Genomic DNA, 22,631 nt, shown 5'->3' with positions numbered 1-22,631 from the left:
TCCATTACATGTACACGCCACATGTTCTTCATTCATGTGTTGCTGGACAGTTTGGGTTTTTTTCCTTATCTTGGCTACTGTTCCCTAACGCTGCAATGAACAAGAGGATGTAGATATCTCTTTGAGATCCTGACTTCAATTCTTCTGTATATACATATATATCAAACATGAGATTGCTGGATCATACGGTAGTTTATTTTTAATTTTTTGAAGAAACTCCATACTATTTTTAATAGTAACTGCACCATTATATAAATATATTCCTACTAACAGTAGGGTTCCAATTTCTCCACATCCTCACCAACACTTGTCATCTTTTTTTTTTTTTTTTGATAATAGTCATCCTAACACGTGTGAGGTAGTATCTCATTGTAATTCTGATCTGCATTTCCCTGATGATCAGCGATGTTGAGAACCCTTTAAAATACCTGGTGGCCATTTGTATGTCTTCTTTGGAAAACTTTGTCTATTCAAGTATTTTACCCATATTTCAATTGGAGTTTTTGTTTGTTTGTTTGTTTGTTTTGCTATAGAGAAATATGGTCAGACATATACAATCAAATGATCTTCAAACAAGGGTGTTAAGAACACACAATGGAGAAAGGACAGTCTCTTCAACAAATGGTGCTGAGAAAACTGTATACCCACATGCAAAGGAATTAAATTGGGCCCCTATCTTACATCATACACAAGTCAATTCAAAATGGATCACACACTTAAGACCTGAAACTATAAAACTCATGGAAGAAAATAGGGAAAAGTTTCTTGACATGGTCTTGGCAAGGATTTCATGGATTTGACACCAAAATCACAGGTAACAATACCAAAAATAGACAAGTGAAACTATATTAAACTAAAAAGCTCTGTTAAAGCAAAGAAACAATCAACAGAGTGAAAAGGCAACTTATAATATGAGATGGGAGAAAAACATCTGCAAACCATCTAAATGATAAGTGGTCAATATAAAAAATATATAAGAATCTCTTAAAATTCAATAGCAAAAAAAGTTAAATAACTGTTAGGTTTACTTAGAGTGGGATCCCGAAAAGAATGAGGAAGGCGTAATACTTAGGTAGTGATCATAAAGCTTGTGAAACAAAAGCTACAGGAGTCTGGGGAGTCCAGAGGTTGTAAATCTAACAGACAGCTATGGCATTCCCATCCCTCCCCTATCTCTGCAGGTGTTGCTCAATCCCCCCCACCCCCGGCCGCGCCCCTGAGAAACTGTCTATAAAACCCATGGCTCTCCCCTCCCTTGTGATGAATGCTCTTTTGGCTTCCACCCATCTGCACCCAGATGCTCAAAATAAACAGCATTTTGCTACACCTCAGGCTTCGTGTGTCTCCCTCTTGGCTCCGGACCTAACAATAACCCAATTAAAACTTGACATGTTAATCTTTAAAATCAGAGAACAGAAAAAATATTTTTATATTTCATGCAAAGAATGTTAAGTATTCTGAATTTTACATCAGAATAGTAAAGAAAGACAATTTAAAATTAGTGTTTTCTAGCAGTTTCATCATCTTTTTATATTAACAATTATTTGTGGGGAGGAAGAGAAGGGTCAATAGGTGAAACAGGAGAATTTTAGGGCAGTGAAACTATATGGTATGATACTGTAATGGTAAAGACACAACATTATATGTTTGTCAAAACCCACAGAATTATACAACATGGAGTGAATCCTAATGTAAAGTATAGACTCTAGCTAATAATAACACATCACTATTCATTCATCATTTGTAACTACCCACACCAATACAAGATGTTGTTAACAGGAGCAACTGTGTAGGAGGAAAGGGAATGTTCTGCACTTTCTATACATAAATAACAAAGGGAGCTTTTTGTACTTTTTGCTCAATTTTTCAGTAAACCTGAAACTCCTCTAAAAATAATGCCTATTAATTTTTAAAAGCTAATTATTTTGATATCTAATAGCATCACCTACTCAAAGTTATTAGTATTCATTAACAAAAAAGGGGAAGTCTTGGTTATTTAGATTCTTCCCATGAAATTTTATATTAACATTTGTTTTCTAAATGTAAGAAAATTTCTACCTTGTCAGTATGATACCAGTACTAGTCTGCTTGGGCTGTAACAACAGAATACCACAGACCAGGTAGCTTAAACAACAGAAATTTATTTTCTCAAGGTAGTGAGGGCTAGAAGTCCAAGATCAAGATACCTACAGGGCTGTTTTCTGGTGAGGCCTTTCATTTTGGCTTGCAGAGATCCATGTTCTCACTGTGTCCACACATGGCCTTTCCTCTGTGCATGCATACTTCTGGTGTCTCTGCATCTTCTTATAACAACAGGAGTTCTATTGTATGAGAGCCCCACCCTTCTGACCTCATTTAACCTTAACCACCTCCTTATCTCCAAACAGTCACACTGGGGGTTAGTACTTCAATGTATTGATTGGTGGTGGGGGGATACAATTCAATTGATAACATTCTTACCTCTGGCCCCTAAAATTCACGACCTTTTCACCTACAAAAAACAGGCACCCCATCCCAAAAGCCCCCAAAAGTCTTAACCCATGCCAGTATGAACTCCAAGTCCAAAGTCTCATCTAAATATCATCTATATTAGGTATGGTTGAGACTTGAGGTATGATTAATCCTGAAGCAAAATTGTTCTCCAGCTGTGAAACTGTGAACCCACACAACTTACATGCTTCTAAAATGCAATGGTGGGGTGTGCATAAGATAGCCATTCCCATTTGAAGGGGGGGGGGGTATCAGAATGGGTGATAGGTCCCAAGAAAATCCAAAACCTAGCAAGGCAAATTCCATTAGATCTTAAGGCATATGAATAATCCTCTTTGGTTTGATGCTATGCCCTACAGGCACGCAGCAACATAGCTTTGTATTCTGGGCCCTCTGGGATGGAAGCCTATTGCCTTGGCTCTAGAAGACAGCCTTGCCCTACAAGGGAGCCTGGCCTTCTGAAACTGAGGCGGAGACAGCTTTGTCCTCCTGGGCCTGTGTGCTCTGGGCCTGTGGAGGCAGTGGCAATCCTGCTGATCTCTGAATAACCCTCAGAGTCAGTCTTCCTGTTTCTTGAAGGATAAGGCATGTTAACAGCCAGATAGGTCTACTGTCCTATTCTACAGAATCACAGAAGTCCAAAAACCTTTCTTTATTTTATCCCATCTGCCCCCTTTGATATAAAGTGGCAGTGCCTCTGCTGGTATAATCCCAACACTCTTCTTAGCTTCTGACAAGATGGCTGATTAAATTATGGGTAATCTCTTTATGAAAAGATTGGCCACACATTGGGTGTTCTCTCCAGAACATGCTCTTATAATAAGGATATACTGAGAATTTTCCAAATCTCAGCTCCTGGTTCCTTTTTGCTTAACAATTCCTTCTACAATAAATCTCTCTCCTCTCAAATTTTACTATAAGCAGTAAAGAGAAACCAACCTATACTTTCGAGACTTTGCTTAGAAATTTTCTTTGCTAAATATCCATGCTCATCACCACAAGTTCTATTTATCACAAAATATTAGAATACAATTCAGCCAAGTTTTTGCCACTTCATAACAAGGACTGCCTTTTTTCCAGTTTCCTGTAACATTTCTCATTTCCATCTGAGACCTCACCAGAATCATCTTTAACATCCACATTCTCACCAATGATTCCTTTAAGGCAGTCGAGGCCTTTTCTAAAATATACATCAAAACTCTTCCTGCCTCTACACATTACCTAATTCTAAAGCCACTCCACATTTTTAGGTGTTTGTTATAGAACTCCATTTCACAGTACTAAAATCTGCACTATTCTGCTCAGGCTTCCATAACACAATACCGGGTAATTTAAACAACAGAAATTTATTTTCTCACAGTTCTGCAGGCTAGAAGTCCAACATTAAGATTCTGGTAGCGTTTCTTTCTAGTAAGGCCTCTCCTTCCTGACGGTGCAGATGGCCGCCTTCTTGCTGAGTGCTCAAATGGCCTTTCCTCTTTGAGTGCATACTTCTGGTATCTCTTCCTCATCTTATAATGACACTAGTACTATCAGATTAGGGCCCCACCCTTATGACCTCATTTAATCGTAATAATCTGCTTAAAGGCTTTATCTCCAAAAACAGTCACATTGGGAGTTAGGGCTTTAACATATGGGTTTGGGGGAAGAGGGCACAATTCAGTCTATAACAGTACCTACGGAACTCGTGCCAGTCCTGCATTCCGTAGGTACTTGACATTATTAGAATGCACATGTTTTATTAAGTGTTTTTTTCTGTTATACTTCATGCATAGAATAAAGTCATGGAGCAAAAGAGAAAAATACTGAAATCATAATTTCTCAAAATGTAAAAATCTTATTAGTGAACAAGAAAGAAAAATCAAAAAGTTAAATGACCAAAGAATTTGAAGATCTCTTACCAATTATCAGTATATTTCTAAAAATTTACAAGAAGATAAAAAGCCAACTAAGTTAAAATTGGTAAATGTATGCAATATATATCAACTTAGAAAATAAAATCCTTAAATGACTCAGACAGGTCAAACCATCTCAGAGCAAATATTTCTAAATTTTGGTCTTTTCTTTTTAAGCTGACCCTACCCCTCTGGGAATTTATTTATTTATTTTTAAATTTTTATTTATTTATTTAGAGAAAGAGTCTTGCTCTGCTGCCCAGGCTAGAGTACAGCGGAGTCATCATAGCTGACTTCCTCAAACCCCTGGGTTCAAGCAATCCTCCCATCTCAGCCTCCCAAAGTGCTAGGATTATAGGAACAAGCCACCATATCTGGCTTGCTCTGGGGATTCAAATCAAAATGTGTATAAACATTTTTTGCTTACAAGAACCATGATGTATTTGTATTTGTAACCATTAGATTACAGTATAATCAATCACCTACAAGTCACACACTGGGAGTGCTCAGTACATTGTGTCTCCATAAAATGAGAAGGAATATTCCTTTTGTAAATGTAAAGAAATAGCATGTCCTTAATGTAAGAGAAATCTCATTCTTACACAGGACACAGTAACCCCAGAAGTAATCCACAATTGCTCTGCAGAAGTGGGTTTGGGAATCAGTGACTGTTCAAATGAACAGAACATCATACATAATAACTGTTGGGAATGAGCTACACAGACATTAATTATTTAGTAAAATTGATAATTTGTCAGCTCCCTCTACTGATGTTGAATCTTCTTGATGTCTGTTGTGAGCACAGAAGAACTAGAATAAAAGGTGCCCAAATCCACACAGGCCACAGCAAAAAAGTACCAAAAGCACTGCAATCAATGATCATTATGCAATACTGCAAAAATGTCAACGATTAAGTTTTCAACAAAGCAATAGACAATCACTAAATTTGTGAACCATTTAAGAATGCATCAGGACACACAAAGTAATCCCATGGTAAGGAGAAATTAAAACAGCTTCTTACAGTTGTGACTAGATTCCTGTGGAATTTATGTGCCTTATTTAGCTCAATGAATATTTCAAGCACATATATTATTTAGTGAAAGCTTGCTTGTAATCTGTGATCCCTCTTGTATTAGCTTTCAATCTTTGTCAAGGATGTGAGATACTTTATCTGTGCAAGTAGGAGACTGGATCAGGCTATTTCTAAAGTGTCGATTTTATAATTTTAGGCCTGGTAGCTGCAATGACTAAAATAGCATTTGAAGCTTCTAATTTATTAACTCTAAAACTGTCTCAATCTTGAATTACATAGAAGGACCTCAATCTTCTTCAATTACTGTTGATGGTTTGAACACGATAAAGTCAACTTCAACAGTTTAAATGGTTCTACATACACTTTGGTGTTCACATTCATAAACATTTTTCTTAGAAAGCACCCAACTTTTGTTGATTAAAAAAAAATATTCAATTGCCCAAACTAACTTATTTCTAGCTAGTCACCTCTCATCCTACTCACCTCTACTTCTCTTCTATTAATACCTGCTGAGTTCCTAGGCATGATGCAATCCATATCCAACCTTGATAAGAAAAAGTAATAAGAATTTGACACTATAGTAGCTGCCAGATACTTCCTTCCTACTCTGTTCCATAGGTTTTTAAGCCACACACTTCAACTAAAGTTGAACACAACCTCTTTATTCTTGTAAATTTCCTCCTCTTCCCTTTTCTTTCTCTCACAAACATATCTCAGGCACTTGGTCTTGAATACCCACTACAGTATTTACATCCTAGTGGCACCTTTAAGAATTGTAAAATATTACTAAAAAAAATGCAGACATGTATTCTGATTAGTTTTGCCCATTTTAACTGTTATACCTCTTTCCTGAAAGAAGGAATGAGTTTTAAAGATGACTGAAGGTAATAATGAGTAAGACCCATATACTCACTCACTTCTCACACACTACTCTCTTACAAGGAAAATATAAGAAAAGGTAGAAATTACATGCAGAATTAAGAGAGTTGTATGGAATGCTGAAATACACTTTTCAAAATGGTCTGTGTATATTTGTATTTGTATAACCCTTAGAAATCACTATGAATCCATGAGTTTTTGTTCCAAAGAATAGGTTTAGTCATCTTTGGAGATTCTTAAGCAATCTAGAGCATGACACATCTAAATATAATTTTAATAAAGGTGCCAATAATATTTTTGATTGGACCAAGAAGATACAGTAGAGAGAATAAAATCAGGTGATTTTTTTTCAGTTAATTTTAAGTTGTGTTTTGAAGCTACAAATATTCATTCAGTAAATATTCGTGGAGCATCTACTATTTTGTCAGAGGACACAAAGAATAACAAAGATGTGCTGTGAAAGCATTTGAGAGCATGAGAGGGGTTCTAAGCTAGTTGGGGGGTAGGGCAGAGGAGGCAAAAATTGTCAAGGTCCTCAAAGTGAATCATCTAAGACAAAAGTTGAGCCTGAGGTCAAATGGAGCCATCTTTCCCCAATTGTTTTTTGGGCTGACTTCTTAGAAGGGGAAATAGGGCTAAAACACATTTACTTTAGGTGAAATATATTTGTATGATATGAAGCATGGTTTTAACCAAATCTGATAATAAGTATTTGTCTAACTTGCCATACTTTTACTAGATGGATATATTCCTTTTGATGGGTCAAAGTATCAATAATCAAGTAAGGATTCAGCTGAAAAGTAGCAGCATAGACAAGCACATTGACCTGACTTCGAAATCTTTTTTTTTTTTCCAAGGCAAAAGGAGTAGTTACACAGAGAGAAATTTTTTTTAGAGACAGGGTCTCACTCTGTTGCCTAGGCTCGAGTGCAGTGGTGCAAGCACAGTTCACTGCAACCTTGAACTGCTGGGCTCAAGTGAACCTCCCGCTTCAGCCTCTGGAGTAGCTAGGACTACAGGCGTGTGCACCACACCCAGCTCAGTGAGACTTTTGGTTGGATACAGAGGGAGCCATTCTAGGTTATCCCAAAAGATCTTTAGCTCCCCCAAATTGCTACATAATGGAGACAAAAAAGAAGTGGTCTGTTCTTGTAGATAAAACACTGACTAACCTATAGAGCACTGACCAAGAGGCCAAGAGATCTGGGCTTGTTTAATTACGTATCCAACCCTCTTCTCCAGAAGGTTTAAAGATCTAGCACTTTTGTTGTTTGCTCTGTTCTTCCTGAACATCCTTTACCTTTGAGTAGTTCATCTGTTACCTATCCCTCTGTTTAGTACTCATGATAGTGCATCAGCAGGCATCACACTAATGTGTACATGTGTTTCTTCCTCTACTTATAAATTCCTAGAGAAAGGGCATAAGCAGTATCTTAAGTCTTTGTAGTCCTTCACAATACCACAGGATGCTTAATACGTGACTATATATGTTGCTAAAATGAATTAGAGGCAACTAGACTTACAGTTCTCTCTGGGTATTGAAAAGAAATTCAAACATATCAGGTATAAACTACATTCTTAATTTCATTTAAATTCACCTGTGAGCCAAACCAATATCTAAGTACATTACACTGAATTACATGGGGGGAAAGCTTGATTCAGAGACTAAATTACGATTTACATTCTCATATGATTCTAGTTCAATCAAAATTCAAACTCTATTATACAATGTGCTTCTAGAAGATTCTGCCCCCTCCCTAGTAAACTCTTAATTTACTCATAAAGTTAGAAAAGAAAAATGGGATGAAGAAACACCTTTTAAATGAATTATGGGATTTAGTTTTAAATAGAATTCTCTGATTGCAAAGCAGAAATATGATTGTGAAAACTACCACTAACTCTTCTACCAAACTGTACTATGATGAAAAACATTGCTATAGTAATATAACCAAAAGGTAAGGCTCAGATCAAGCTGATGGCAGTGAAGGTGGTAAATAAGGGTCAACTTATGGTTATATATTGAAGGTACAACAGACAGGATTTCCAGACAGATTGGATATGGAGTCTAAGAGGAGTCAAGAATGGCTCCAGGTTGAACAGAAAGGGCAGATCAGTTATTCAGTCTGGGATATATTTAGGTTTGAGATGTCTGAGCAGGAGATTTAATAAATGTGGGATAGTTCTCTAAAGTTCAAAGTTATTTTCAGTAAAAAAAAAAAAAAAAAAGGCTGCAGAAATATACACATTAAAGAATACAGAATAGTAAAAGTTATAAAAAGTTTTAAAGCATGTGAAACAATGTTACATTTTTTTTACTGATACATGCACGTGTAGCATAGGTACAGAAACATGCACAGAAATGATAGACACAAAGTTTAGGATAACAGTAACCTCTAGGAAGAAATCTAAGGGGGTTTAAATTTTATATGCATTTTTCTTTTTAAAAAATAAGAAAAATACTAAAATGTTAACCTTTTATGAAGCTAAATGATGGGAACATGGGTATTCAGTATATTATTCTCTGTGTTGTATATATTTGAAGTATTTTATAATTTTACAAAACTTTAAAATTTATTTGTCTTATTAGGAAGATGGAAACCATATATTTTACATTCCTTATCATAAGCATTTCTCAATATTAAAAATATAAGACATTTATTTTGCTTTGAAGAGTACATAAAATAGCATTAGATTTCCATTTAAGCCTGAATTACTAAAGAGTCTTTTACATATACATATATACACACATACATATGTGTGCACGCACATGCATGCACATAGAAAGGAAAGGAGATGCAACAATAAAAATTTGGGTCAAAATGATGACTTGCGCAAGTGGTTCTCATTTAGTGCGCATCTGGAAGTTTTTTAAAAGAACAGATGCTCAGCTCTCATCCTAAACCTGCTTTAATCAGAATGTCTACAGTGAGGACCACATATACCAAGACTGAAAACCACTAATCTATGAAAATGACACAAAGAAAAAAAATGAGCAACCCTGATTTAGACAAATCACATAGTTGGAATTGGGAAGGGACAGTTTTGCTAATGGCCATGCGGACAGTTCTATGTATTCCACCTGTGCATTGTAAAAGCAATAGATAAAATATGAAAAAATAAATCACTGAGGAGACAAATTTAATAATACCACACCAGCTAATAACACAACAAAGAAGGGATAGTGGTTGCATTTCATGTGAAATGCATCAATCACATGCATTTCTTGGATGCTAATAACTACATCAGACTAGAAATACACGGGTGTGCCTTTTAGGAAATAAAGACAGCACAAAAAAGCTTATATAACTGCAAATGAAACATTCCCTGATGAACATAGATGCAAAAAGCCTCAACAAAATACTAGCAAACCAAATTCAACAACATACTAAAAAGATCATTCACCATGATAAAATGGAATTCATCCCAGAAATTCAAGGATGGTTTAACATACACAAATCAAAAACATTATACATCACATTAACAGAATCAAGGACAAAAAACATATGATCACTTCAATGGACACATAAAATGCATTTGATAAAATTCAACATCCTTTCATGATAAAAATTAGGTATAGAAGAAACACAATAAAGGCCATATATGACAAATCCACAGCCAACATCATACTGAATGGGGAAAAGCTAAAAGCTTTTCCTCTAAGATCAAGACAAGAATTGCCTACTTTCACTACTCTTATTCAACATAGCACTGGAAGTTCTAGCCAGAACAATTAGGTAAAAGAAAAAATTAAAAGACAACCAAATTGAAAAGGAGAAAGTCAAGTTGTCCCTGTTTGCAGAAGACAAGATCTTATATCTAGAAACTGCTAAAGACCAAAAAAAAAAAAAAAAAAACCTGTTAGAACTAATAACTAAATTCAGCAAAGTTGCAGGATACAAAATTAATATACAAAAATCAGTTGCACTTCTATATGCCAATAGCAAACTATCTGAAAAAGAAATAAAAAAGCAACACTATTTTCAATAGCTATAAAAAAAGATACCTGGGAATAAATTTAAGTAAGGATCTCCACAATAAAAACCACAAAACATTAATGAAATCAAAGAGGACATACAAAAAAATTTAAAGATAATCCCTATTCATGAATTGGAAGAATATTATTAAAATGTCCATACTACTCAAATCTATCTATAGATTCAATGCAATAACTATCAAAATACCAATGAAATTGTTTGAAGAAAAAGAAAAACCAATCCTAAAATTCATATGAAACCACAAAAGGCCTGGAATAATCAAAGCAATCTTGAGTGAAAGGAACAAAGCTGAAGGCATCATACCATCTGACTTTAAAATATACTACAAAGCTATAATAACTGAAGAAGCATAGTAGTGGCATAAAAATAGATAGACCAATGGAACAGAATAGAGAATACAGAAATAAATCTACACACTTAGAGGCAATAGATTTTCAATAAAAGTGTCAAGAACATACACTGGGGAAAGGACAGCCTCTTCAATAAATGGTGCTGGAAAAACTGGATATCCACAAGTAGAAGAATAAAACTAGACCTCTATCTTTCACCATATAAAAAAGTCAACTCAAAATGGATTAAAGAATTAAATGTAAGACCCCAAACTATGAAACTGCTAGAACAACACATGGGGAAAATGCTTTATGACATTGGTCTAGACAAGGATTTTTTGGATAAGACCTCAAAAACACAAGCAACAAAAACAAAAACAGACAAATGTGATTACATCTGCCTAAAAAGCATCTGCACAGCAAAGGAAACAATCAACAGAGTGAAGAAACAACCTACAGAAAGGGAGAAAATATTTGCAAACTATGCTTCTGACAAGCGGTTAATGTCCAGAATACATAAGGAGCTCAAGCAACTCAATAGCAAATAATAATAATAATCCATACAAAAATAGGCAAAAGACCTGAATAGACATTTCTCAAAAGAAGACATACAAATGGTGACCAAGTATATGAAAAATTGCTCAACATCACTAATCATTTAGGAAATGCAAATCAGAACCACAATGAGATATCAGCTCACCCCAATTAGAATGGCTATTATCAAAAAGGCAAAAAATATCAAATGCTAGAGTGGATGTGGAGAAAGGGGAACTCTTATACACTGTTGGCAGGAATACAAATTAAGACAGTCATTATGTAAAAGGGTGTGGAGGTTCCTCAAAAAATTAAAAATAGAACTACCATATGTTTAATTCAGTAATCCCACTATTGAGCATATAGCCAAAGGAAATGAAATCAGTATGCCAAAGAGATATCTGCATTCCCATGTCCATTGCAGCATTATTCACAATAGGTGAAATATGGAATCAACCTATGTCCCTCAACAGATGAGTAAATAAAATGTGGTATATATACACAACAGAATATTATTCACCCATAAAAATAATGAAATCCTGTAATTTGCGACAATATGGATAAATATGGAGGACATTATAGTTAAGAGAAATAAGCCAGGCACAGACAGACAAAATCTTCATGATCTCACTCACATGTAGAATCTCAAAAAGTTGACCTCATAGAAGTAAAGAGTAGAATAGCGGTTACCATTATCTGGGGTGAAGAGGGGAGTGGGCAGGGGGAGAGATTGGTCAATAGGTAAAAAGTTAGGAGGAAAAAGTTTTGGTGATCTATTGCACAGTAAGGTAACTATAATTAACAATATTGTATTGTATATTTCAAAATAGCTAGAAGAAAGGGTTTTCACATAAAGAAATGATAAATTTTTGAGTTAAATATGTTAAGTACCCTGATTTAATCATTATACAATGTATACATGTATCAAAATATCACTGTATCCTATAAATATGTACAATTAGTGTCAAAAAATGTACCAATTAAAAATAAAAATTTTAAAAAGCATAGTGAAATAAAAGGGCTATTTTAAAAGAATATGGCCTTAAAGAAATATGCAAAATGATTCACACTAAAATGTTAACAGGTGGTTATCTTTGGCTGGGAATTCAAGTGATTAAAACTTTGTAACAAACAAAACAACCCTTGTTAATTAAGTAGTTAATGTTTACTGTACCAAGGATACTTGTTTCAGGTTAATACGATTCTATTTTTTGTATACTTTATTGTATACTAGGCACAAAAACCTGACAAGAGGGGATGGCAATTTGTTCAGGATCTAAGTAAGAGTCATTGCCAGGATAGTTATTCCTCATTTCCCAGTGGTTCCAAACTCCAATCCTCTTTTGTCTCAGGTTCTCCCAGATTCTAAAGAGTTTACAGTGGTAGACTTATGTTCAGCCTTCTTTAGCATTCCAACTAATCCTGGAAGTCAATACTTGTTTGCTTTCACTTGGAATCAACAATGTATCTGGAAAGTCATGTCTCAGGGGTTCACTGAAGCCCACTGCTATTTCTCTCAAGTGCTGCATCAAGACTTGAGCATCCTTGAGTTTCCTAGAGGCTCAACTCTCCTGCACTATGTGGATGACCTCTTTGTTCATTTACTGAGGAGGCATTCCAAAAAGTATTCTATTTATTACAATAGTTAACAGAGAAGGGACATACGGTCTCCCAAGATAAATTATAGTTATCATCAGATACTGTTCACTATTGAGGACATGATCTTAATGCTGCATGTGTCCACTGTCCCCTAATAAAGTTAGGCTTGTTCAAGAGTTTCCTAGGCAATAAGAGGCAACTTCATGGGTTATTAGAGTTAGTTGGATTATGTCAATCATGTGTCCCTAATTTTTGACTCTTAGCATCCTCGCTTCATAAACTCCACTAAAATCTTACTTCCTGAACCCCCTCCTTGGGAAGAAAAACATGAGACAGCCTTTATAGAATGAAAAAGGGCATACTACCAGCCGTCCCACTTAGGATTGACCAATTATTCAAACTTTTCACCCTTTTTGTACATGAAAGTAGGCCTCAGGGAATGCTTGCACAGGAACATGGTGATAAGCTTAGGCCCCTCACTACAGTGCTCAATTAGATTCAGTCACCCAGGCATAACCAAATTGCCCTCCAGCTGCATCTGTAGCTGCAAAACTGGAGCTCTGCAGATCTGGCCTTAGGTAATGATGTTTACCTCCCATACACTACTTGCAGTACGAAGTCTTCTCAATTCTGAGCTTACCCAACATCTTTCTGTGAGAAGACTAACTTCTCATGAAATCCTTTTACTCTCTCATCTCCTAATCTTCATCTGAAATGCTGTAACATTCTCAAATTTGCTGCTTTCTTGCCTTTCTTTCTGACAAAGGTGAACTAGATATGACTGTAAAATGGTAACATCCCAGTTAGTTACATTTCACCTAATCTACAGAACACTCCTTTACAAAATACTGATTTGATCATTTTTATGGATGGGTTTTACGCTGAAAATCAGGCAGGAAATTTTTGTGCTACATATGCAGTCACCACCCAATATGAGCTCATTGAAAGCAGCAAATTGCCCCACTTCAAGTCTGCTCAACAGGTAGAACTTTATGTTCTTATCTATGCCTGCATTTTATCTAAAAATAAGCCTGTTCACATTTATACTGATAGTAATTGTGCCTTTGGGGTGGTTCATGATTTTGGAATGCTTGGAAAGCAAAGACATGTCCTCACTTCTGCAGGCATATCAATAAAAAATGGCCCACAAGTTGATGAACTCCTTGCTGGATACTGCCGCCCCAAGAGATTACTGTCATAAAAATACAGGCTCAAACAAAGAGAACTGAGCCTTAATATCAGGGAAGTAGTCTAGCTGACTTTCATGCCAAAATGTTACTCAGCTCTGTGAGGTCTGTTATCTAAATCCAACAGCTAGAAACAGTAAGGAATGCTGCCTGACTTTGCTTCCTTACACCCAGATGCTGTTGCTGATGGACAACAAAATGCCCCTAAAGATTAAAAAGAATACTGGAAATCAGAAGGATGCTATTTTAATTTCCTTTCCAAGTTGTGGGAAAGCCCAAGACAGCCACTTAGTGCTCCCAGACTCCCTTAAGGGAACTATGTTATGATTCTTACATTCCCTTACCCATAACAGTATTATTGGTAAGCTGGTAAAATCAACAAGTGTTGGTGGGGAAATTGTTAAAAAGTTAGAAAAGCTATTTATAATCCATATTTAACCTCCCAAACTCATAAGCCAAGAAAGTCTCTTTATAGTCTCCCTGGAATGACACCCCCTGCCTGCTCCCCCAGCCTATCCATCAGGCCCATTTGAACATCTACAATTAGACTTCATCCAACCAAGTATGGATTATTACCATGTACTTGTTATAGTGTGTTCTTTGGATGGATTGAGGCCTTCCCATGCCCAAAGGCTAATGCCCTCATTGTAGCCAAAAAAAAAAAAAAAAAAAAAAAAGCCACAAGTGTAATTCTGACCTGAGGTATTCTAAATGCCATTTCAAGTAACTGACTTATTTTACCAGACAGGTAATTCAAGTACTACATAAATTTTTACAAACAGTCTGGCATTATCATTGTCCTTACCACTCTCAGTCCGCTAGTAAGGTAGAAAGAACTAATGGGATACTTAAGCTCAGAATTTCCAAATTATCTGAAACCACTGGACTTCCTTGGCCTAAAATTCTGCCTCTGGCTCTCATGACTCTTTGGAGCACCCCTAGCGAAAAACACAGATTAAATCCTTACGAAATTATTACTGGTCAACCTACGCCTTTGGGTATTATTACACCAAATGCAGACTCCCAATTGACCCAGCTGAAATGACATGTATTATAAATTCTTAATGTACTATGTTAAAAGTTACCATCTATAGGTCAAAGACGCCATTCAAGACACAGATCCAAAAAGTCTTGCTGGACATAGCCTAGAATCTGGCAATTGGGTGTTCAGGAAACACCATCAAAGAAAGACTGCCCTTGAGCCCCGCTTGAAAGGACCCCACCAAGTGGTCCTGACTACAGACATAGCAGCTAAACTCAAATTACAAGAACAACTCCCGACCACCCACAATTCCTAAATACGAGAATACATTCTGATACCAACTGGTCCTCTTCTCAAACCAGAGACTTTAAAAATCAGGTTAACCAGGATAAGAAGCTGATGACTTCAAACTGTGTACACCTTTTCCCAACACAATAAGAACAAGACTTCCAATCATAAAAAGACTCTCACTCCTCTTAATTTTTCCTTACTTATATCTACCTCTTCTGCTTAGCAGGATAATGCTATAACTAGAATTTTACAATCAGTAGCTTTTGAGGGTAACTTCACGAAGTGTTGGATCTGTTATGCCAAACCCAAGTCTTCACGTAACTTGAGAGATCCTTTAGTCTACCCACTGTCTAATTTAGCAACATTCCTAACATAATTGTTTTTTCAAATTGTACTAGTGTTCCCTTTTATAGAGTCAGACTTCTAGACCCACTTGTTCTTACTCCCTATTTCAATTTAACCCAGTCATGGAAAACAAGAACCAGGTCCAAATGAGTGTATTATGAGACAGGATTATATCAAAAGCCCAAATGGAGTTTCTTACAAACTGACTTATGTGCCAGGGTATCACAGTACTTTTAACCTGTAAAAACTCCACATGAAACCCTTGGTTAGTACTGCTAAATCCACCATTTGAAGCAATATGCCCATGAACAACAGAATTGGAAAGAGGGTCTTACATGCATCCAAAGGGTACACCCTTTATTTATGGAAGATTTGTGGCCAGTGTTATGTATGGGCAACCTCATGCCTTGACAGGTAGAGAATGAAGAGCCAATGTGGATTAAGAATTTTAATGGTGACCTTGTAATTCCATAATCAGTTAGAAGTGGAACACTGGTCCTTTCCTCTTAACCTCTTAACCTTTAACATCATAGGTTAAAGAGAACATTGCCAGGAGGCATTAACCCTTCTGGATGAACATCATTTGTTAGGTCCCTTTTCTTGTGGCTTGGAGTAAAAATAAATGAAGCAATGATTAGAAATTTATCCCTCACAATAGCCTCTACAGCAGACCCCACTGCAAATGCTGTAGCTGCACAATAGATTTCTTTGAACTCTCTTGCAAAAATTATACTAGATAATAGAATTGTTCTAGATTATCTACTGGCCAAACAAGGAAGAGCCTGTGTAGTTGCTAACACTTCTGGTTGCTATCACTTCTTGTTTCACATGGATAAATATGTCAGGCACTGTAGAGACTCAGTTGCAAAAAACTGAAGAACAGGCTACTTGCTTAAAATGGGTGAATCCTTTACCTGGCCCATTCTTTGATCTGTTCGATTTTAGTTGGTTTGGTTCATGGGGACCTTGATTAAGGAGCATGTTCCCAACTCTTGCTATTATACTCCTGATAGACATAAGAGTAGTCTTCCTAGTGTGCTGTATTCTCTCAAAAGTTTTAAATGACTGCATACCAGCCATCTGCTGAATGCCAAATGATCTCTCTCCAGCCAGAATGACAAAAGCTCAAAGAAACCCATGATAATGAGGATGCCTAACCTATGAATGACCTGTTGAGACTGAAAACCCAGAATGATGGTAACTCAGAGTAGGCTAATGCCCTAAGTTTTGGTCACGCTCCTAAGTGACAGACCAAGGGGGGGGGATTTGTTAAATAAAATTTATAGGAGGCCATTGTTTAGACCTATCTCCTGTGCTAGGCCCCAACAGACCAAACCAAAATGAAGTCATTTATGCTGCCACATAATCAAAATGAAACTTTAAGGAAGCAGGTAAAACCCAAACAGACCAGTTTTTCCTCAAAACAGGAGGTTCACTGCAACCAATCTGAAGGGGCCCAGTCAATGTGAGCTGGTATGATAAGGAAGTACCCCCTACATTAACCCTTACAGAAAAGTAACCTGAAGTAATCAGATGTTAACCAGTCCTCCCTTTAATTCTGTTTCCTTGTTCCTACCTTACAAAAGGTAGGAACTCCATCCCCAGTGGAGCACGCATTCTATTTTATAGAATGAGATGCTGCCCAATTCTAGACTTGATAATAAAAGCCAACTATATAACTAAATTTAGTGAAATTTTGTCTTTCCACGGTGGTGTGATCAGGAAAGTCTGTTGCACACACAACTTGCTAGTAATTTTTTTGAAAATAGTAATTTTATATTTTGATGAGGCTATTTTGCCTCAGGTGTATTACACTCAAAACATAAAACATGAAGCCAAATTTTATGATTTTAAACTATTACAAAGATTTACACTTAAATTCAAGTGAAGTTTCAAATATACTCCCAACGTAATACTGTTCCAGTATGATATATGATCTACTTAATGTAGTCTGCTTAACATATATGTGAAATATCTGATTCCCAAAAAATCAATGTGATGAAAAGAAGTAGCTGATTGTAATACAGATTATCAGTTTCAAAATGTTTAATAGCATGCAAATGTACACATAAGTATAGACATTTAGCCTACAAGTAAGCACTACCCCCTTCAGAGTAATTCTCTGGGAAGGTGGCAAATTCATTCTACTAATGTTTCCCACTATTTTAAACCATTTCTAAACTGCCATTTGAAATTGCCTTCACAGCCATCAGGATAATCCTTTAAATATCCTTAACAGTGGTGAAATCTTGAAGGTAAAACTGAGTTTTGCAACCACGTAGAAATCATTCTCCCAAGTTTAGTAGATAAAATAAGTGCTAGAGCTGAGTAACAGCTTTTTTGATTAAAAAAACAAAAACAGTGTTTATAAAAGTGATCATAAAATGTTTTTATTTTGCTTATAAATTGGCTAGAATTTTCAAAAGATTCAAAAGAATTATAAATTACAGCAGCACTATTGGAGTACGTTCTTAGCCTCCTAAGGTGACTACTTGGAATGACCACTCTCTTTGAAAATATAAAGGAGGGGAAAGTGTTTGATAATTCTGTATCACACTCTGAAGTTACAAAGCAGCTTTCTTCCATGGAGTTCAAACTATTTTCCAGACATTAGTTCAGTAATCCTCCTAATATCCCTATAAAGGAAAGGATAGGTCATTATTCTTTTCTCAGATAGCTCAGTGGAGGTGCTATAAGGGAAAGAGAATTGTGTTTGTTCCATGAGGGAACAATTAAGTCTAGGCACATTGTTCCCTAAATTTGTGCTAAATAGTTAACAAAATTTAAGTGAAATTTTTTATCTTTATGTTCCTTGATTAAAAACAGTTTATATGAGTAAAAAATATTATTATTCAGGTAGGTATGTCATAAAATATTACAGAGATCTATAAGTGATTATTACTTTATTACACACTTGCCTAGAAGAATTCCTGCTTGATGTATGAGAGTTACTTATTAAAGAGTCTGGCATGTGACCACAGATACACTCATAAAAGTCCTAGTTAAGTATATTTTACCAAGAAAGAAAGCTTGTTGCTTTTTTCCAATACTCTTCCTTATATTTTATAAGAAAAAAACCTTTACTTTGAAAAACCAATACATAAAAACAAAAGAGAGGAAGAAAAATAGGGCACTAAAAGATTCATTGGCAAAACTGTTTAACAGCAAACCCTAGGAAAACTGGTAAATTGTTGATGGCTCTGGGGAGATAAGAAAGCACAACATAATATGCACACAATTACAAGTAAATTTTCATTGAACTAATCCCAAATTTTCAATTCTTTATGAGAAAAGAAAACTGCTGCTGCTCAATATTCAGGACTATCTAGCAGCTCGCCTCCTCCTTCATACTTATTTATTGACTAAATATTGACAGTCTTTGTTATTACCATCAGCAAGTATCTTTGGGCTGCCAGTGGCATATATTTACACAGAAGATGAAAGATTTGACAGATAAAAGACAGATGAATTTTATGCCTTACTATGACTCTAGTGAGCATAGTAGTCAACAACTGAAATCATTCTGATCTTTTAAGTATAACTTTTAGGAGTACTATTCCAGGAGTTTGAAAGGATTCAACTCTATAAGAAAGATTTTAATTTTTAACGAGGAAGTGAAAATAGAGTATCAGACTGGCACTCTTTGCTTGCTAAATTTTGTTTGAGGCTGAAAGACTAACTGGACCAAGGACAACTCTCAGTCAGACAGGTTCTAATCACAGCTCCACAAGCACTGCCTTAGTTTTGATAAAATCACCTTCCTTCCTGGGTGCCTCATCTGACTAGTCTATAAAATGGGGGTAATAGTAACCTGCCCACATAATACTCCTTTGAAGTGAACTAATGAACGCTCTCACAGGTGCACTTAAAACTATCAGATGCTACAAGAATATTGAGCACTACCTCGAAAAGAACACGGTAATATACACATGTTACTGCTCTGATAGCACTAATAATAATGTCCCCTCAAAGGACCTCCCCCCGACTTCCACCCCGTACATTTCGGAGCTCACTCACGACCTCTGCCTGGCCGCAAGTCTGTACACTCCGGACCTAAGGCTGCAACAAAAGCAACCGAACCGCCGACACAGACATGGATCAGACAAAAGAAAGTGGATCTATGCAGAGGGAAGCGGCCCTGGAGGTGGGTGTGTGCCGACTCTCCCCACGAGCTCTGAGAAACAGGACGCAGTTCGTCGCCTCGACCTGGGAAGCGTTCAATGCCGGACCCCGCGCACCCACGCCCCCCACCCCCACCACGCCCCCGGCGCCTCGCCGCCAGGGCTCGGGTTTCCAACCCAGTGTAATTCCACCCAGTGGCAGGGCGCGCCCGGAGGCCGCCGAGGAGAGCCTCAGGTGCGAAAGTTAAGCCGCCGCTGCGTCACCTGAGGCCGGGGCGGGAGACAGCCCGGCCAGCACGGCCCCAGCTCCATCGCAGCCCCTCGGCGCGTCCTCGCTTGGGCCAGCGTGGGAGCCCGCACCGCGGAGACCCGGCAGGGCCCGGCCGAGGCCGGGCCCCTCGGGAAGGCGCCGCCGCCGTCGCCGCCGCCCCCAGGCTCCAAGCCGTCGGCCCTTACCTGTGTCCGCGTCCCGGAGCCGCCCGCTCCGCGCCCCCTCCCGGCGCTCCCGGCCGCCCGCAACCCGGCTCTGAGGACTCGCGGCGGCTCCGGAGGCTGCGATGCCGGTTCAGCGAGACGGGAAGCGACAGGAGCCAAACCCCGCGGAAAGCGCTCGAGCTGCTTCGGCAGCCCCGATCCCGCGGCCTCGGACTGGGCGCCCGGGCGCTCGCTGCCGCCGCCGCCGGCCCTGCTCACCCCACCTCCGCCCGCTCCCACCGCAGCCGCGCGGGGGCGGCGCCGGGCTCTGACCCCGCGCAGACCGACAGGCAGCGCGGCCAGGCAGAACCGTGGGAAAGTTTTTCTCCCGTTTTGTCCTTTGCAGAGCAACAGAAATTGTCCGCACGGTCTCACTTGTCCTTACTCAGCCCTTTCTGGAGTTCCCAGCTCCCAGCCCACTGCTGGGTCTGTTCCCTGCTAAAATCAGCAGGCGTCCCAGCCACCCATCTTCATGCCCTAGACTTCCTAAGGCGGCACCACTACCTGGGTAGTTTTACCTTCTGATATCACGGTCTTCGCTGCTTACGTTCTTATGCCTGAGGTTCCACCCATGTGCAACCGGGCTTAACTATTAAAGTGTGCTTGACGCTACTCTTGACAAATTACAGCTGGGAGGTGAGTTGATGACTGGAGATAAATCAAAAGTGCTTATTTTGGGAGCGAGGGGGCCGGCCGCTTGCAGTAAATGATGACTCGTCCTAGATGATTGATTGAGAGACAGTAGAATTTGGAATATGAAAAGCAAGTTTTATTGGCTTGAGAAAGGAGAAGGAAGCTAGGAAGGAACCTCAAAGATTGTATACCTTTCTTTCTCTCCTACATACAGAAATTTTGATTTGCCTTTAGTGGCTTATTTGGAGTCTTGTTTTAAGACTAGGGCTACATGCAATGCATTCTCATCTGAGAATTCAATGAAATGGATAACAAAATCAAAGACACCACAAGAAAACCTGTGGCTAATATACCTTATGGATAGTAACACAAAAATCCTCAATAAAATACTAGCAAACCAAACCTAGCAATATAGAAAAAAGGATAATACAACACGACCAAGTGGGATTTATCTTAAGAATGCAAGGTTGGTGTAACATACAAAGTTAATCAATATAATTCATCATTTTAATAGACGAAAGAACAAAAACCACATGCCCGCTCAATAGATGAAGAAAAAGCATTTGACAAAATCCAGCACCTTCTCTTGATTAAAAAAAAAAAAAAACACTTAAACTAGGAATAAAAGAGAACTTCCTCAACCTGATAAAGGGAATCTATGAAAAATCCATAGTTAACATCATACTTAATTGTGAAAGAATGAACGTTTTCACCTAAAGTCAGGAATAAGACAAAGATGTCAATTGTTGCCACTGCTTTTCAACGTTAGACTGGAGTTTCTAGCCAGGGCAATTAGGCAAAGAAAGGTGGGCTATATACCAGGTAATAAAGCAAATAAAGAGAATTATCAAAGAAAACCAGAACAACAGTTCTCAAAACTGAGGGACAGCAGCATACAAGCTCTCAGCTCAATAGATAAATATTATCTACACAAAAGTGTATTACTGTAGAATTTCAAAGCACATGGGTTGGAGAGCTCTTAATAGCTTCCAGGGAGGAAAAAAATAAGAGATTATTTGTGAAGATTCACAAATCAGAATGGCACTGGACTTCTCAACAGAAATATAAATAAAAGATAAATTCCAAGGAAAATAATTTCCAATCTTGAAATTGATAAATTGTGAGGTTAAAAAAGACATTTTCAAATATGCAAAGTTTTAAGTAGTTTTTTTTCACTCAGGAAGCAATTAGAAGACGTGTTCTATAACATTGGCAAGAAGCAGAGGGTCTGATAGAAGAGAGAGGTGAAGGTTACACCTAAGACAACTGTGGTAGGCAGAATGGCCCCCCAAAATGACCACATCTTAATTCCTGGAACCTGTGAATATGATACATTATATAGCAAAAGGGACTTTACTGATGTAATTAAAGTGATGGGCCCAAATGGGAAGATGATTTTGAATTACCAATGTAGGCCCAATCTAATCACATGAGCCTTTAAAAGCAGAAAACTTTTTCCAGCTGTAGTCAGATGAGCCATCAAGAAACATCAGAGGGCCAGGTGTGGTGGCTCACACCTGTAATCCTAGCACTCTGGGAGGCCGAGGGAGGTAGATCATTTGAGCTCAGGAGTTCGACACCAGCCTGAGCAAGAGCGAGATCCTGTCTCTACTAAAAATAAAAAGAAACTAGCTGGACAACTAAAATATATATATAGAAAAAATTAACTAGGCATGGTGGCACATGCCTGTAGTCCCAGCTACTCAGGAGGCTGAGGCAGAAGGATTGTTTGAGCCCAGGAGTTTGAGGTTGCTGTGAGCTAGGCTGATGCCATGGCACTCTAGCCCCAGGAACCGAGTGAGACTCTGTCTCAAAAAAAAAAAAAATGTCAGAGATATTTGAAA

General features: G+C 37.9%; 1 protein-coding gene across 2 annotated transcripts in view; it reads right to left on the bottom strand.

The window, feature by feature from the left end:
- The window catches only part of RNF180 (ring finger protein 180), a 156,167-nt gene extending 135,920 nt beyond the window's left edge, over positions 1-20,247 (bottom strand). For both annotated transcript variants that reach the window (XM_069492620.1, XM_069492621.1), the window contains exon 1: positions 20,137-20,247. The gene's annotated coding sequence lies outside the window, so the exon portion shown is untranslated. The remainder of the gene's footprint in view (positions 1-20,136) is intronic.
- Positions 20,248-22,631: the final 2,384 nt, after the last annotated feature.

Source organism: Eulemur rufifrons, chromosome 17, assembly GCF_041146395.1.
Source record: "Eulemur rufifrons isolate Redbay chromosome 17, OSU_ERuf_1, whole genome shotgun sequence".
NCBI classification, from domain to species: domain Eukaryota; kingdom Metazoa; phylum Chordata; class Mammalia; order Primates; family Lemuridae; genus Eulemur; species Eulemur rufifrons.
Note: the sequence above shows the minus strand (reverse complement) of the source record. Positions and strands in the feature narration are given on the sequence as shown.